The following is a 14,383-nucleotide window of genomic DNA, read 5'->3' as shown; positions in this document are numbered from 1 at the left end:
ACTCTCAGGTGTGACAAAGATGCTTCCTCGAGCATTTTAAACTACTGTATTAAACGTAAGATACGAAATTACAGTAATAAATTCAGTTTGAGCAAGAATGCGCGAAGGAAGAGTGCTAGAACACCTTGAAAGTAACGAAACACTGCGAATCGACAGATGTGCTCTTGAAGTGCGTCAGAGCCTACTGTTTTGTAAGAGCGATAAATTCCAAAAACTAACTAAATAAATAAAAAATTAAAAAAAAAATCAACTGTTGTCGCCCGATCACCGACGATAAGCAACAACTTTAGTATTCGGATCGGTGACCGCCTGGGAACTCTGGCTGTCTTCATTTTTTGCTTTTTTTTTCGCTACCCGTGCCAGCCCTCTTTTCCAAAGTGTCTCTAGAAATAACAAGAGTATGAAGCGACAGGAATGTTCTGAAATACACCAGGGCTTATAGTTTTGTAGCAGTGTTCAACTGCAAATTTGTAAACAAAAATTTATCTTTCGCCGCTAGAGGAGATGGATGCTTTGTCGAACCGCCTGTCTCTCGTGTCCGTGTTCTCGCACCTTTCCACGGCACGGCGCTGCTCTAGTAGCTCCGAACGGCCGCACACGGCGCCCCAGACACGCCGGTTCGGCCCGCGCCCATCTCGCAGATGTTTCTCGTGCTTGTGCAGCCATATGGACCGCGACCCGAGCGGCAGCGAGCGGCAGTCGGGACAAGTCGGGACGGAAGGGGAGGGGACAGGCGAGCGAATTACGCAAATATCTGGAATCGCGGCGTGTGTCGGGCAGGTGAGGAAGCTTCCGTCGGTCCAGCAGGACACTGCCACACCCCGCGCAGTCCCCCCGCCGCCCGGCCGCGCGCATGCCCTGCGCCGGATAACAAGAACAAGGTGCGTCTCCCGCGAGTGTCGGAGGCCGCACGCACCAAACGAATGACAGGCGGTGCAACGAGCAGCTGTGTTGTGCGTCCGACCCACGTGGCGGCGCGCCGCACTGCGCGTCGCCTTCGAGGTGGAAGGACGTGCTTTGCGTCAAATGTGCCACCGAAAAACGGCGATTGCGTGTGTTGGGAGGAGAGGCGAAGCCTTCTTCTGCTGTGCGGATACAGTATAAGGACGCCAACGGCCATACCATGTTGAATACACCGGTTCTCGTCCGATCACCGAAGTTAAGCAACATCGGGCCCGGTTAGTACTTGGATGGGTGACCGCCTGGGAACACCGGGTGCTGTTGGCTCCCTCTCATTTTTTCCTTTTTACCTCGCTACACCGGCCAGCCCTCTTTTCATACTAACTCTCAGGTGTGACAAAGATGCTTCCTCGAGCATTTTAAACTACTGTATTAAACGTAAGATACGAAATTACAGTAATAAATTCAGTTTGAGCAAGAATGCGCGAAGGAAGAGTGCTAGAACACCTTGAAAGTAACGAAACACTGCGAATCGACAGATGTGCTCTTGAAGTGCGTCAGAGCCTACTGTTTTGTAAGAGCGATAAATTCCAAAAACTAACTAAATAAATAAAAAATTAAAAAAAAAATCAACTGTTGTCGCCCGATCACCGACGATAAGCAACAACTTTAGTATTCGGATCGGTGACCGCCTGGGAACTCTGGCTGTCTTCATTTTTTGCTTTTTTTTTCGCTACCCGTGCCAGCCCTCTTTTCCAAAGTGTCTCTAGAAATAACAAGAGTATGAAGCGACAGGAATGTTCTGAAATACACCAGGGCTTATAGTTTTGTAGCAGTGTTCAACTGCAAATTTGTAAACAAAAATTTATCTTTCGCCGCTAGAGGAGATGGATGCTTTGTCGAACCGCCTGTCTCTCGTGTCCGTGTTCTCGCACCTTTCCACGGCACGGCGCTGCTCTAGTAGCTCCGAACGGCCGCACACGGCGCCCCAGACACGCCGGTTCGGCCCGCGCCCATCTCGCAGATGTTTCTCGTGCTTGTGCAGCCATATGGACCGCGACCCGAGCGGCAGCGAGCGGCAGTCGGGACAAGTCGGGACGGAAGGGGAGGGGACAGGCGAGCGAATTACGCAAATATCTGGAATCGCGGCGTGTGTCGGGCAGGTGAGGAAGCTTCCGTCGGTCCAGCAGGACACTGCCACACCCCGCGCAGTCCCCCCGCCGCCCGGCCGCGCGCATGCCCTGCGCCGGATAACAAGAACAAGGTGCGTCTCCCGCGAGTGTCGGAGGCCGCACGCACCAAACGAATGACAGGCGGTGCAACGAGCAGCTGTGTTGTGCGTCCGACCCACGTGGCGGCGCGCCGCACTGCGCGTCGCCTTCGAGGTGGAAGGACGTGCTTTGCGTCAAATGTGCCACCGAAAAACGGCGATTGCGTGTGTTGGGAGGAGAGGCGAAGCCTTCTTCTGCTGTGCGGATACAGTATAAGGACGCCAACGGCCATACCATGTTGAATACACCGGTTCTCGTCCGATCACCGAAGTTAAGCAACATCGGGCCCGGTTAGTACTTGGATGGGTGACCGCCTGGGAACACCGGGTGCTGTTGGCTCCCTCTCATTTTTTCCTTTTTACCTCGCTACACCGGCCAGCCCTCTTTTCATACTAACTCTCAGGTGTGACAAAGATGCTTCCTCGAGCATTTTAAACTACTGTATTAAACGTAAGATACGAAATTACAGTAATAAATTCAGTTTGAGCAAGAATGCGCGAAGGAAGAGTGCTAGAACACCTTGAAAGTAACGAAACACTGCGAATCGACAGATGTGCTCTTGAAGTGCGTCAGAGCCTACTGTTTTGTAAGAGCGATAAATTCCAAAAACTAACTAAATAAATAAAAAATTAAAAAAAAAATCAACTGTTGTCGCCCGATCACCGACGATAAGCAACAACTTTAGTATTCGGATCGGTGACCGCCTGGGAACTCTGGCTGTCTTCATTTTTTGCTTTTTTTTTCGCTACCCGTGCCAGCCCTCTTTTCCAAAGTGTCTCTAGAAATAACAAGAGTATGAAGCGACAGGAATGTTCTGAAATACACCAGGGCTTATAGTTTTGTAGCAGTGTTCAACTGCAAATTTGTAAACAAAAATTTATCTTTCGCCGCTAGAGGAGATGGATGCTTTGTCGAACCGCCTGTCTCTCGTGTCCGTGTTCTCGCACCTTTCCACGGCACGGCGCTGCTCTAGTAGCTCCGAACGGCCGCACACGGCGCCCCAGACACGCCGGTTCGGCCCGCGCCCATCTCGCAGATGTTTCTCGTGCTTGTGCAGCCATATGGACCGCGACCCGAGCGGCAGCGAGCGGCAGTCGGGACAAGTCGGGACGGAAGGGGAGGGGACAGGCGAGCGAATTACGCAAATATCTGGAATCGCGGCGTGTGTCGGGCAGGTGAGGAAGCTTCCGTCGGTCCAGCAGGACACTGCCACACCCCGCGCAGTCCCCCCGCCGCCCGGCCGCGCGCATGCCCTGCGCCGGATAACAAGAACAAGGTGCGTCTCCCGCGAGTGTCGGAGGCCGCACGCACCAAACGAATGACAGGCGGTGCAACGAGCAGCTGTGTTGTGCGTCCGACCCACGTGGCGGCGCGCCGCACTGCGCGTCGCCTTCGAGGTGGAAGGACGTGCTTTGCGTCAAATGTGCCACCGAAAAACGGCGATTGCGTGTGTTGGGAGGAGAGGCGAAGCCTTCTTCTGCTGTGCGGATACAGTATAAGGACGCCAACGGCCATACCATGTTGAATACACCGGTTCTCGTCCGATCACCGAAGTTAAGCAACATCGGGCCCGGTTAGTACTTGGATGGGTGACCGCCTGGGAACACCGGGTGCTGTTGGCTCCCTCTCATTTTTTCCTTTTTACCTCGCTACACACCGGCCAGCCCTCTTTTCATACTAACTCTCAGGTGTGACAAAGATGCTTCCTCGAGCATTTTAAACTACTGTATTAAACGTAAGATACGAAATTACAGTAATAAATTCAGTTTGAGCAAGAATGCGCGAAGGAAGAGTGCTAGAACACCTTGAAAGTAACGAAACACTGCGAATCGACAGATGTGCTCTTGAAGTGCGTCAGAGCCTACTGTTTTGTAAGAGCGATAAATTCCAAAAACTAACTAAATAAATAAAAAATTAAAAAAAAAATCAACTGTTGTCGCCCGATCACCGACGATAAGCAACAACTTTAGTATTCGGATCGGTGACCGCCTGGGAACTCTGGCTGTCTTCATTTTTTGCTTTTTTTTTCGCTACCCGTGCCAGCCCTCTTTTCCAAAGTGTCTCTAGAAATAACAAGAGTATGAAGCGACAGGAATGTTCTGAAATACACCAGGGCTTATAGTTTTGTAGCAGTGTTCAACTGCAAATTTGTAAACAAAAATTTATCTTTCGCCGCTAGAGGAGATGGATGCTTTGTCGAACCGCCTGTCTCTCGTGTCCGTGTTCTCGCACCTTTCCACGGCACGGCGCTGCTCTAGTAGCTCCGAACGGCCGCACACGGCGCCCCAGACACGCCGGTTCGGCCCGCGCCCATCTCGCAGATGTTTCTCGTGCTTGTGCAGCCATATGGACCGCGACCCGAGCGGCAGCGAGCGGCAGTCGGGACAAGTCGGGACGGAAGGGGAGGGGACAGGCGAGCGAATTACGCAAATATCTGGAATCGCGGCGTGTGTCGGGCAGGTGAGGAAGCTTCCGTCGGTCCAGCAGGACACTGCCACACCCCGCGCAGTCCCCCCGCCGCCCGGCCGCGCGCATGCCCTGCGCCGGATAACAAGAACAAGGTGCGTCTCCCGCGAGTGTCGGAGGCCGCACGCACCAAACGAATGACAGGCGGTGCAACGAGCAGCTGTGTTGTGCGTCCGACCCACGTGGCGGCGCGCCGCACTGCGCGTCGCCTTCGAGGTGGAAGGACGTGCTTTGCGTCAAATGTGCCACCGAAAAACGGCGATTGCGTGTGTTGGGAGGAGAGGCGAAGCCTTCTTCTGCTGTGCGGATACAGTATAAGGACGCCAACGGCCATACCATGTTGAATACACCGGTTCTCGTCCGATCACCGAAGTTAAGCAACATCGGGCCCGGTTAGTACTTGGATGGGTGACCGCCTGGGAACACCGGGTGCTGTTGGCTCCCTCTCATTTTTTCCTTTTTACCTCGCTACACCGGCCAGCCCTCTTTTCATACTAACTCTCAGGTGTGACAAAGATGCTTCCTCGAGCATTTTAAACTACTGTATTAAACGTAAGATACGAAATTACAGTAATAAATTCAGTTTGAGCAAGAATGCGCGAAGGAAGAGTGCTAGAACACCTTGAAAGTAACGAAACACTGCGAATCGACAGATGTGCTCTTGAAGTGCGTCAGAGCCTACTGTTTTGTAAGAGCGATAAATTCCAAAAACTAACTAAATAAATAAAAAATTAAAAAAAAAATCAACTGTTGTCGCCCGATCACCGACGATAAGCAACAACTTTAGTATTCGGATCGGTGACCGCCTGGGAACTCTGGCTGTCTTCATTTTTTGCTTTTTTTTTCGCTACCCGTGCCAGCCCTCTTTTCCAAAGTGTCTCTAGAAATAACAAGAGTATGAAGCGACAGGAATGTTCTGAAATACACCAGGGCTTATAGTTTTGTAGCAGTGTTCAACTGCAAATTTGTAAACAAAAATTTATCTTTCGCCGCTAGAGGAGATGGATGCTTTGTCGAACCGCCTGTCTCTCGTGTCCGTGTTCTCGCACCTTTCCACGGCACGGCGCTGCTCTAGTAGCTCCGAACGGCCGCACACGGCGCCCCAGACACGCCGGTTCGGCCCGCGCCCATCTCGCAGATGTTTCTCGTGCTTGTGCAGCCATATGGACCGCGACCCGAGCGGCAGCGAGCGGCAGTCGGGACAAGTCGGGACGGAAGGGGAGGGGACAGGCGAGCGAATTACGCAAATATCTGGAATCGCGGCGTGTGTCGGGCAGGTGAGGAAGCTTCCGTCGGTCCAGCAGGACACTGCCACACCCCGCGCAGTCCCCCCGCCGCCCGGCCGCGCGCATGCCCTGCGCCGGATAACAAGAACAAGGTGCGTCTCCCGCGAGTGTCGGAGGCCGCACGCACCAAACGAATGACAGGCGGTGCAACGAGCAGCTGTGTTGTGCGTCCGACCCACGTGGCGGCGCGCCGCACTGCGCGTCGCCTTCGAGGTGGAAGGACGTGCTTTGCGTCAAATGTGCCACCGAAAAACGGCGATTGCGTGTGTTGGGAGGAGAGGCGAAGCCTTCTTCTGCTGTGCGGATACAGTATAAGGACGCCAACGGCCATACCATGTTGAATACACCGGTTCTCGTCCGATCACCGAAGTTAAGCAACATCGGGCCCGGTTAGTACTTGGATGGGTGACCGCCTGGGAACACCGGGTGCTGTTGGCTCCCTCTCATTTTTTCCTTTTTACCTCGCTACACCGGCCAGCCCTCTTTTCATACTAACTCTCAGGTGTGACAAAGATGCTTCCTCGAGCATTTTAAACTACTGTATTAAACGTAAGATACGAAATTACAGTAATAAATTCAGTTTGAGCAAGAATGCGCGAAGGAAGAGTGCTAGAACACCTTGAAAGTAACGAAACACTGCGAATCGACAGATGTGCTCTTGAAGTGCGTCAGAGCCTACTGTTTTGTAAGAGCGATAAATTCCAAAAACTAACTAAATAAATAAAAAATTAAAAAAAAAATCAACTGTTGTCGCCCGATCACCGACGATAAGCAACAACTTTAGTATTCGGATCGGTGACCGCCTGGGAACTCTGGCTGTCTTCATTTTTTGCTTTTTTTTTCGCTACCCGTGCCAGCCCTCTTTTCCAAAGTGTCTCTAGAAATAACAAGAGTATGAAGCGACAGGAATGTTCTGAAATACACCAGGGCTTATAGTTTTGTAGCAGTGTTCAACTGCAAATTTGTAAACAAAAATTTATCTTTCGCCGCTAGAGGAGATGGATGCTTTGTCGAACCGCCTGTCTCTCGTGTCCGTGTTCTCGCACCTTTCCACGGCACGGCGCTGCTCTAGTAGCTCCGAACGGCCGCACACGGCGCCCCAGACACGCCGGTTCGGCCCGCGCCCATCTCGCAGATGTTTCTCGTGCTTGTGCAGCCATATGGACCGCGACCCGAGCGGCAGCGAGCGGCAGTCGGGACAAGTCGGGACGGAAGGGGAGGGGACAGGCGAGCGAATTACGCAAATATCTGGAATCGCGGCGTGTGTCGGGCAGGTGAGGAAGCTTCCGTCGGTCCAGCAGGACACTGCCACACCCCGCGCAGTCCCCCCGCCGCCCGGCCGCGCGCATGCCCTGCGCCGGATAACAAGAACAAGGTGCGTCTCCCGCGAGTGTCGGAGGCCGCACGCACCAAACGAATGACAGGCGGTGCAACGAGCAGCTGTGTTGTGCGTCCGACCCACGTGGCGGCGCGCCGCACTGCGCGTCGCCTTCGAGGTGGAAGGACGTGCTTTGCGTCAAATGTGCCACCGAAAAACGGCGATTGCGTGTGTTGGGAGGAGAGGCGAAGCCTTCTTCTGCTGTGCGGATACAGTATAAGGACGCCAACGGCCATACCATGTTGAATACACCGGTTCTCGTCCGATCACCGAAGTTAAGCAACATCGGGCCCGGTTAGTACTTGGATGGGTGACCGCCTGGGAACACCGGGTGCTGTTGGCTCCCTCTCATTTTTTCCTTTTTACCTCGCTACACCGGCCAGCCCTCTTTTCATACTAACTCTCAGGTGTGACAAAGATGCTTCCTCGAGCATTTTAAACTACTGTATTAAACGTAAGATACGAAATTACAGTAATAAATTCAGTTTGAGCAAGAATGCGCGAAGGAAGAGTGCTAGAACACCTTGAAAGTAACGAAACACTGCGAATCGACAGATGTGCTCTTGAAGTGCGTCAGAGCCTACTGTTTTGTAAGAGCGATAAATTCCAAAAACTAACTAAATAAATAAAAAATTAAAAAAAAAAATCAACTGTTGTCGCCCGATCACCGACGATAAGCAACAACTTTAGTATTCGGATCGGTGACCGCCTGGGAACTCTGGCTGTCTTCATTTTTTGCTTTTTTTTTCGCTACCCGTGCCAGCCCTCTTTTCCAAAGTGTCTCTAGAAATAACAAGAGTATGAAGCGACAGGAATGTTCTGAAATACACCAGGGCTTATAGTTTTGTAGCAGTGTTCAACTGCAAATTTGTAAACAAAAATTTATCTTTCGCCGCTAGAGGAGATGGATGCTTTGTCGAACCGCCTGTCTCTCGTGTCCGTGTTCTCGCACCTTTCCACGGCACGGCGCTGCTCTAGTAGCTCCGAACGGCCGCACACGGCGCCCCAGACACGCCGGTTCGGCCCGCGCCCATCTCGCAGATGTTTCTCGTGCTTGTGCAGCCATATGGACCGCGACCCGAGCGGCAGCGAGCGGCAGTCGGGACAAGTCGGGACGGAAGGGGAGGGGACAGGCGAGCGAATTACGCAAATATCTGGAATCGCGGCGTGTGTCGGGCAGGTGAGGAAGCTTCCGTCGGTCCAGCAGGACACTGCCACACCCCGCGCAGTCCCCCCGCCGCCCGGCCGCGCGCATGCCCTGCGCCGGATAACAAGAACAAGGTGCGTCTCCCGCGAGTGTCGGAGGCCGCACGCACCAAACGAATGACAGGCGGTGCAACGAGCAGCTGTGTTGTGCGTCCGACCCACGTGGCGGCGCGCCGCACTGCGCGTCGCCTTCGAGGTGGAAGGACGTGCTTTGCGTCAAATGTGCCACCGAAAAACGGCGATTGCGTGTGTTGGGAGGAGAGGCGAAGCCTTCTTCTGCTGTGCGGATACAGTATAAGGACGCCAACGGCCATACCATGTTGAATACACCGGTTCTCGTCCGATCACCGAAGTTAAGCAACATCGGGCCCGGTTAGTACTTGGATGGGTGACCGCCTGGGAACACCGGGTGCTGTTGGCTCCCTCTCATTTTTTCCTTTTTACCTCGCTACACCGGCCAGCCCTCTTTTCATACTAACTCTCAGGTGTGACAAAGATGCTTCCTCGAGCATTTTAAACTACTGTATTAAACGTAAGATACGAAATTACAGTAATAAATTCAGTTTGAGCAAGAATGCGCGAAGGAAGAGTGCTAGAACACCTTGAAAGTAACGAAACACTGCGAATCGACAGATGTGCTCTTGAAGTGCGTCAGAGCCTACTGTTTTGTAAGAGCGATAAATTCCAAAAACTAACTAAATAAATAAAAAATTAAAAAAAAAATCAACTGTTGTCGCCCGATCACCGACGATAAGCAACAACTTTAGTATTCGGATCGGTGACCGCCTGGGAACTCTGGCTGTCTTCATTTTTTGCTTTTTTTTTCGCTACCCGTGCCAGCCCTCTTTTCCAAAGTGTCTCTAGAAATAACAAGAGTATGAAGCGACAGGAATGTTCTGAAATACACCAGGGCTTATAGTTTTGTAGCAGTGTTCAACTGCAAATTTGTAAACAAAAATTTATCTTTCGCCGCTAGAGGAGATGGATGCTTTGTCGAACCGCCTGTCTCTCGTGTCCGTGTTCTCGCACCTTTCCACGGCACGGCGCTGCTCTAGTAGCTCCGAACGGCCGCACACGGCGCCCCAGACACGCCGGTTCGGCCCGCGCCCATCTCGCAGATGTTTCTCGTGCTTGTGCAGCCATATGGACCGCGACCCGAGCGGCAGCGAGCGGCAGTCGGGACAAGTCGGGACGGAAGGGGAGGGGACAGGCGAGCGAATTACGCAAATATCTGGAATCGCGGCGTGTGTCGGGCAGGTGAGGAAGCTTCCGTCGGTCCAGCAGGACACTGCCACACCCCGCGCAGTCCCCCCGCCGCCCGGCCGCGCGCATGCCCTGCGCCGGATAACAAGAACAAGGTGCGTCTCCCGCGAGTGTCGGAGGCCGCACGCACCAAACGAATGACAGGCGGTGCAACGAGCAGCTGTGTTGTGCGTCCGACCCACGTGGCGGCGCGCCGCACTGCGCGTCGCCTTCGAGGTGGAAGGACGTGCTTTGCGTCAAATGTGCCACCGAAAAACGGCGATTGCGTGTGTTGGGAGGAGAGGCGAAGCCTTCTTCTGCTGTGCGGATACAGTATAAGGACGCCAACGGCCATACCATGTTGAATACACCGGTTCTCGTCCGATCACCGAAGTTAAGCAACATCGGGCCCGGTTAGTACTTGGATGGGTGACCGCCTGGGAACACCGGGTGCTGTTGGCTCCCTCTCATTTTTTCCTTTTTACCTCGCTACACCGGCCAGCCCTCTTTTCATACTAACTCTCAGGTGTGACAAAGATGCTTCCTCGAGCATTTTAAACTACTGTATTAAACGTAAGATACGAAATTACAGTAATAAATTCAGTTTGAGCAAGAATGCGCGAAGGAAGAGTGCTAGAACACCTTGAAAGTAACGAAACACTGCGAATCGACAGATGTGCTCTTGAAGTGCGTCAGAGCCTACTGTTTTGTAAGAGCGATAAATTCCAAAAACTAACTAAATAAATAAAAAATTAAAAAAAAAATCAACTGTTGTCGCCCGATCACCGACGATAAGCAACAACTTTAGTATTCGGATCGGTGACCGCCTGGGAACTCTGGCTGTCTTCATTTTTTGCTTTTTTTTTCGCTACCCGTGCCAGCCCTCTTTTCCAAAGTGTCTCTAGAAATAACAAGAGTATGAAGCGACAGGAATGTTCTGAAATACACCAGGGCTTATAGTTTTGTAGCAGTGTTCAACTGCAAATTTGTAAACAAAAATTTATCTTTCGCCGCTAGAGGAGATGGATGCTTTGTCGAACCGCCTGTCTCTCGTGTCCGTGTTCTCGCACCTTTCCACGGCACGGCGCTGCTCTAGTAGCTCCGAACGGCCGCACACGGCGCCCCAGACACGCCGGTTCGGCCCGCGCCCATCTCGCAGATGTTTCTCGTGCTTGTGCAGCCATATGGACCGCGACCCGAGCGGCAGCGAGCGGCAGTCGGGACAAGTCGGGACGGAAGGGGAGGGGACAGGCGAGCGAATTACGCAAATATCTGGAATCGCGGCGTGTGTCGGGCAGGTGAGGAAGCTTCCGTCGGTCCAGCAGGACACTGCCACACCCCGCGCAGTCCCCCCGCCGCCCGGCCGCGCGCATGCCCTGCGCCGGATAACAAGAACAAGGTGCGTCTCCCGCGAGTGTCGGAGGCCGCACGCACCAAACGAATGACAGGCGGTGCAACGAGCAGCTGTGTTGTGCGTCCGACCCACGTGGCGGCGCGCCGCACTGCGCGTCGCCTTCGAGGTGGAAGGACGTGCTTTGCGTCAAATGTGCCACCGAAAAACGGCGATTGCGTGTGTTGGGAGGAGAGGCGAAGCCTTCTTCTGCTGTGCGGATACAGTATAAGGACGCCAACGGCCATACCATGTTGAATACACCGGTTCTCGTCCGATCACCGAAGTTAAGCAACATCGGGCCCGGTTAGTACTTGGATGGGTGACCGCCTGGGAACACCGGGTGCTGTTGGCTCCCTCTCATTTTTTCCTTTTTACCTCGCTACACCGGCCAGCCCTCTTTTCATACTAACTCTCAGGTGTGACAAAGATGCTTCCTCGAGCATTTTAAACTACTGTATTAAACGTAAGATACGAAATTACAGTAATAAATTCAGTTTGAGCAAGAATGCGCGAAGGAAGAGTGCTAGAACACCTTGAAAGTAACGAAACACTGCGAATCGACAGATGTGCTCTTGAAGTGCGTCAGAGCCTACTGTTTTGTAAGAGCGATAAATTCCAAAAACTAACTAAATAAATAAAAAATTAAAAAAAAAATCAACTGTTGTCGCCCGATCACCGACGATAAGCAACAACTTTAGTATTCGGATCGGTGACCGCCTGGGAACTCTGGCTGTCTTCATTTTTTGCTTTTTTTTTCGCTACCCGTGCCAGCCCTCTTTTCCAAAGTGTCTCTAGAAATAACAAGAGTATGAAGCGACAGGAATGTTCTGAAATACACCAGGGCTTATAGTTTTGTAGCAGTGTTCAACTGCAAATTTGTAAACAAAAATTTATCTTTCGCCGCTAGAGGAGATGGATGCTTTGTCGAACCGCCTGTCTCTCGTGTCCGTGTTCTCGCACCTTTCCACGGCACGGCGCTGCTCTAGTAGCTCCGAACGGCCGCACACGGCGCCCCAGACACGCCGGTTCGGCCCGCGCCCATCTCGCAGATGTTTCTCGTGCTTGTGCAGCCATATGGACCGCGACCCGAGCGGCAGCGAGCGGCAGTCGGGACAAGTCGGGACGGAAGGGGAGGGGACAGGCGAGCGAATTACGCAAATATCTGGAATCGCGGCGTGTGTCGGGCAGGTGAGGAAGCTTCCGTCGGTCCAGCAGGACACTGCCACACCCCGCGCAGTCCCCCCGCCGCCCGGCCGCGCGCATGCCCTGCGCCGGATAACAAGAACAAGGTGCGTCTCCCGCGAGTGTCGGAGGCCGCACGCACCAAACGAATGACAGGCGGTGCAACGAGCAGCTGTGTTGTGCGTCCGACCCACGTGGCGGCGCGCCGCACTGCGCGTCGCCTTCGAGGTGGAAGGACGTGCTTTGCGTCAAATGTGCCACCGAAAAACGGCGATTGCGTGTGTTGGGAGGAGAGGCGAAGCCTTCTTCTGCTGTGCGGATACAGTATAAGGACGCCAACGGCCATACCATGTTGAATACACCGGTTCTCGTCCGATCACCGAAGTTAAGCAACATCGGGCCCTGTTAGTACTTGGATGGGTGACCGCCTGGGAACACCGGGTGCTGTTGGCTCCCTCTCATTTTTTCCTTTTTACCTCGCTACACCGGCCAGCCCTCTTTTCATACTAACTCTCAGGTGTGACAAAGATGCTTCCTCGAGCATTTTAAACTACTGTATTAAACGTAAGATACGAAATTACAGTAATAAATTCAGTTTGAGCAAGAATGCGCGAAGGAAGAGTGCTAGAACACCTTGAAAGTAACGAAACACTGCGAATCGACAGATGTGCTCTTGAAGTGCGTCAGAGCCTACTGTTTTGTAAGAGCGATAAATTCCAAAAACTAACTAAATAAATAAAAAATTAAAAAAAAAATCAACTGTTGTCGCCCGATCACCGACGATAAGCAACAACTTTAGTATTCGGATCGGTGACCGCCTGGGAACTCTGGCTGTCTTCATTTTTTGCTTTTTTTTTCGCTACCCGTGCCAGCCCTCTTTTCCAAAGTGTCTCTAGAAATAACAAGAGTATGAAGCGACAGGAATGTTCTGAAATACACCAGGGCTTATAGTTTTGTAGCAGTGTTCAACTGCAAATTTGTAAACAAAAATTTATCTTTCGCCGCTAGAGGAGATGGATGCTTTGTCGAACCGCCTGTCTCTCGTGTCCGTGTTCTCGCACCTTTCCACGGCACGGCGCTGCTCTAGTAGCTCCGAACGGCCGCACACGGCGCCCCAGACACGCCGGTTCGGCCCGCGCCCATCTCGCAGATGTTTCTCGTGCTTGTGCAGCCATATGGACCGCGACCCGAGCGGCAGCGAGCGGCAGTCGGGACAAGTCGGGACGGAAGGGGAGGGGACAGGCGAGCGAATTACGCAAATATCTGGAATCGCGGCGTGTGTCGGGCAGGTGAGGAAGCTTCCGTCGGTCCAGCAGGACACTGCCACACCCCGCGCAGTCCCCCCGCCGCCCGGCCGCGCGCATGCCCTGCGCCGGATAACAAGAACAAGGTGCGTCTCCCGCGAGTGTCGGAGGCCGCACGCACCAAACGAATGACAGGCGGTGCAACGAGCAGCTGTGTTGTGCGTCCGACCCACGTGGCGGCGCGCCGCACTGCGCGTCGCCTTCGAGGTGGAAGGACGTGCTTTGCGTCAAATGTGCCACCGAAAAACGGCGATTGCGTGTGTTGGGAGGAGAGGCGAAGCCTTCTTCTGCTGTGCGGATACAGTATAAGGACGCCAACGGCCATACCATGTTGAATACACCGGTTCTCGTCCGATCACCGAAGTTAAGCAACATCAGGCCCGGTTAGTACTTGGATGGGTGACCGCCTGGGAACACCGGGTGCTGTTGGCTCCCTCTCATTTTTTCCTTTTTACCTCGCTACACCGGCCAGCCCTCTTTTCATACTAACTCTCAGGTGTGACAAAGATGCTTCCTCGAGCATTTTAAACTACTGTATTAAACGTAAGATACGAAATTACAGTAATAAATTCAGTTTGAGCAAGAATGCGCGAAGGAAGAGTGCTAGAACACCTTGAAAGTAACGAAACACTGCGAATCGACAGATGTGCTCTTGAAGTGCGTCAGAGCCTACTGTTTTGTAAGAGCGATAAATTCCAAAAACTAACTAAATAAATAAAAAATTAAAAAAAAAATCAACTGTTGTCGCCCGATCA

The 14,383-nt window shown here is 52.7% G+C and overlaps 11 non-coding genes across 11 annotated transcripts; all 11 read left to right on the top strand.

The window, feature by feature from the left end:
• The first annotated feature begins 1,108 nt into the window (after window positions 1-1,108).
• On the top strand, window positions 1,109-1,227 carry LOC126330573 (5S ribosomal RNA). Its single transcript, XR_007563017.1, has one exon. It is a non-coding gene; the product is annotated as a 5S ribosomal RNA (ribosomal RNA).
• A 1,164-nt stretch (window positions 1,228-2,391) lies between these two features.
• LOC126330572 (5S ribosomal RNA) lies at window positions 2,392-2,510 on the top strand. The gene has a single exon (XR_007563016.1). It is a non-coding gene; the product is annotated as a 5S ribosomal RNA (ribosomal RNA).
• Window positions 2,511-3,674: 1,164 nt separating this feature from the next.
• LOC126330570 (5S ribosomal RNA) lies at window positions 3,675-3,793 on the top strand. Its single transcript, XR_007563015.1, has one exon. It is a non-coding gene; the product is annotated as a 5S ribosomal RNA (ribosomal RNA).
• A 1,166-nt stretch (window positions 3,794-4,959) lies between these two features.
• Window positions 4,960-5,078, top strand: LOC126330569 (5S ribosomal RNA). Its single transcript, XR_007563014.1, has one exon. It is a non-coding gene; the product is annotated as a 5S ribosomal RNA (ribosomal RNA).
• Window positions 5,079-6,242: 1,164 nt separating this feature from the next.
• LOC126330568 (5S ribosomal RNA) lies at window positions 6,243-6,361 on the top strand. The gene has a single exon (XR_007563013.1). It is a non-coding gene; the product is annotated as a 5S ribosomal RNA (ribosomal RNA).
• A 1,164-nt stretch (window positions 6,362-7,525) lies between these two features.
• LOC126330567 (5S ribosomal RNA) lies at window positions 7,526-7,644 on the top strand. The gene has a single exon (XR_007563012.1). It is a non-coding gene; the product is annotated as a 5S ribosomal RNA (ribosomal RNA).
• Window positions 7,645-8,809: 1,165 nt separating this feature from the next.
• On the top strand, window positions 8,810-8,928 carry LOC126330566 (5S ribosomal RNA). Its single transcript, XR_007563011.1, has one exon. It is a non-coding gene; the product is annotated as a 5S ribosomal RNA (ribosomal RNA).
• A 1,164-nt stretch (window positions 8,929-10,092) lies between these two features.
• LOC126330565 (5S ribosomal RNA) lies at window positions 10,093-10,211 on the top strand. The gene has a single exon (XR_007563010.1). It is a non-coding gene; the product is annotated as a 5S ribosomal RNA (ribosomal RNA).
• A 1,164-nt stretch (window positions 10,212-11,375) lies between these two features.
• Window positions 11,376-11,494, top strand: LOC126330563 (5S ribosomal RNA). Its single transcript, XR_007563008.1, has one exon. It is a non-coding gene; the product is annotated as a 5S ribosomal RNA (ribosomal RNA).
• Window positions 11,495-12,658: 1,164 nt separating this feature from the next.
• On the top strand, window positions 12,659-12,777 carry LOC126330582 (5S ribosomal RNA). Its single transcript, XR_007563026.1, has one exon. It is a non-coding gene; the product is annotated as a 5S ribosomal RNA (ribosomal RNA).
• Window positions 12,778-13,941: 1,164 nt separating this feature from the next.
• LOC126330575 (5S ribosomal RNA) lies at window positions 13,942-14,060 on the top strand. The gene has a single exon (XR_007563019.1). It is a non-coding gene; the product is annotated as a 5S ribosomal RNA (ribosomal RNA).
• The last annotated feature ends 323 nt before the right edge of the window (window positions 14,061-14,383 follow it).

This window comes from Schistocerca gregaria, unplaced genomic scaffold (assembly GCF_023897955.1).
Source record: "Schistocerca gregaria isolate iqSchGreg1 unplaced genomic scaffold, iqSchGreg1.2 ptg001306l, whole genome shotgun sequence".
NCBI classification, from domain to species: domain Eukaryota; kingdom Metazoa; phylum Arthropoda; class Insecta; order Orthoptera; family Acrididae; genus Schistocerca; species Schistocerca gregaria.
The sequence above is the reverse complement of the archived record's forward strand: the minus strand, read 5'-3'. Positions and strand labels throughout refer to the sequence as shown.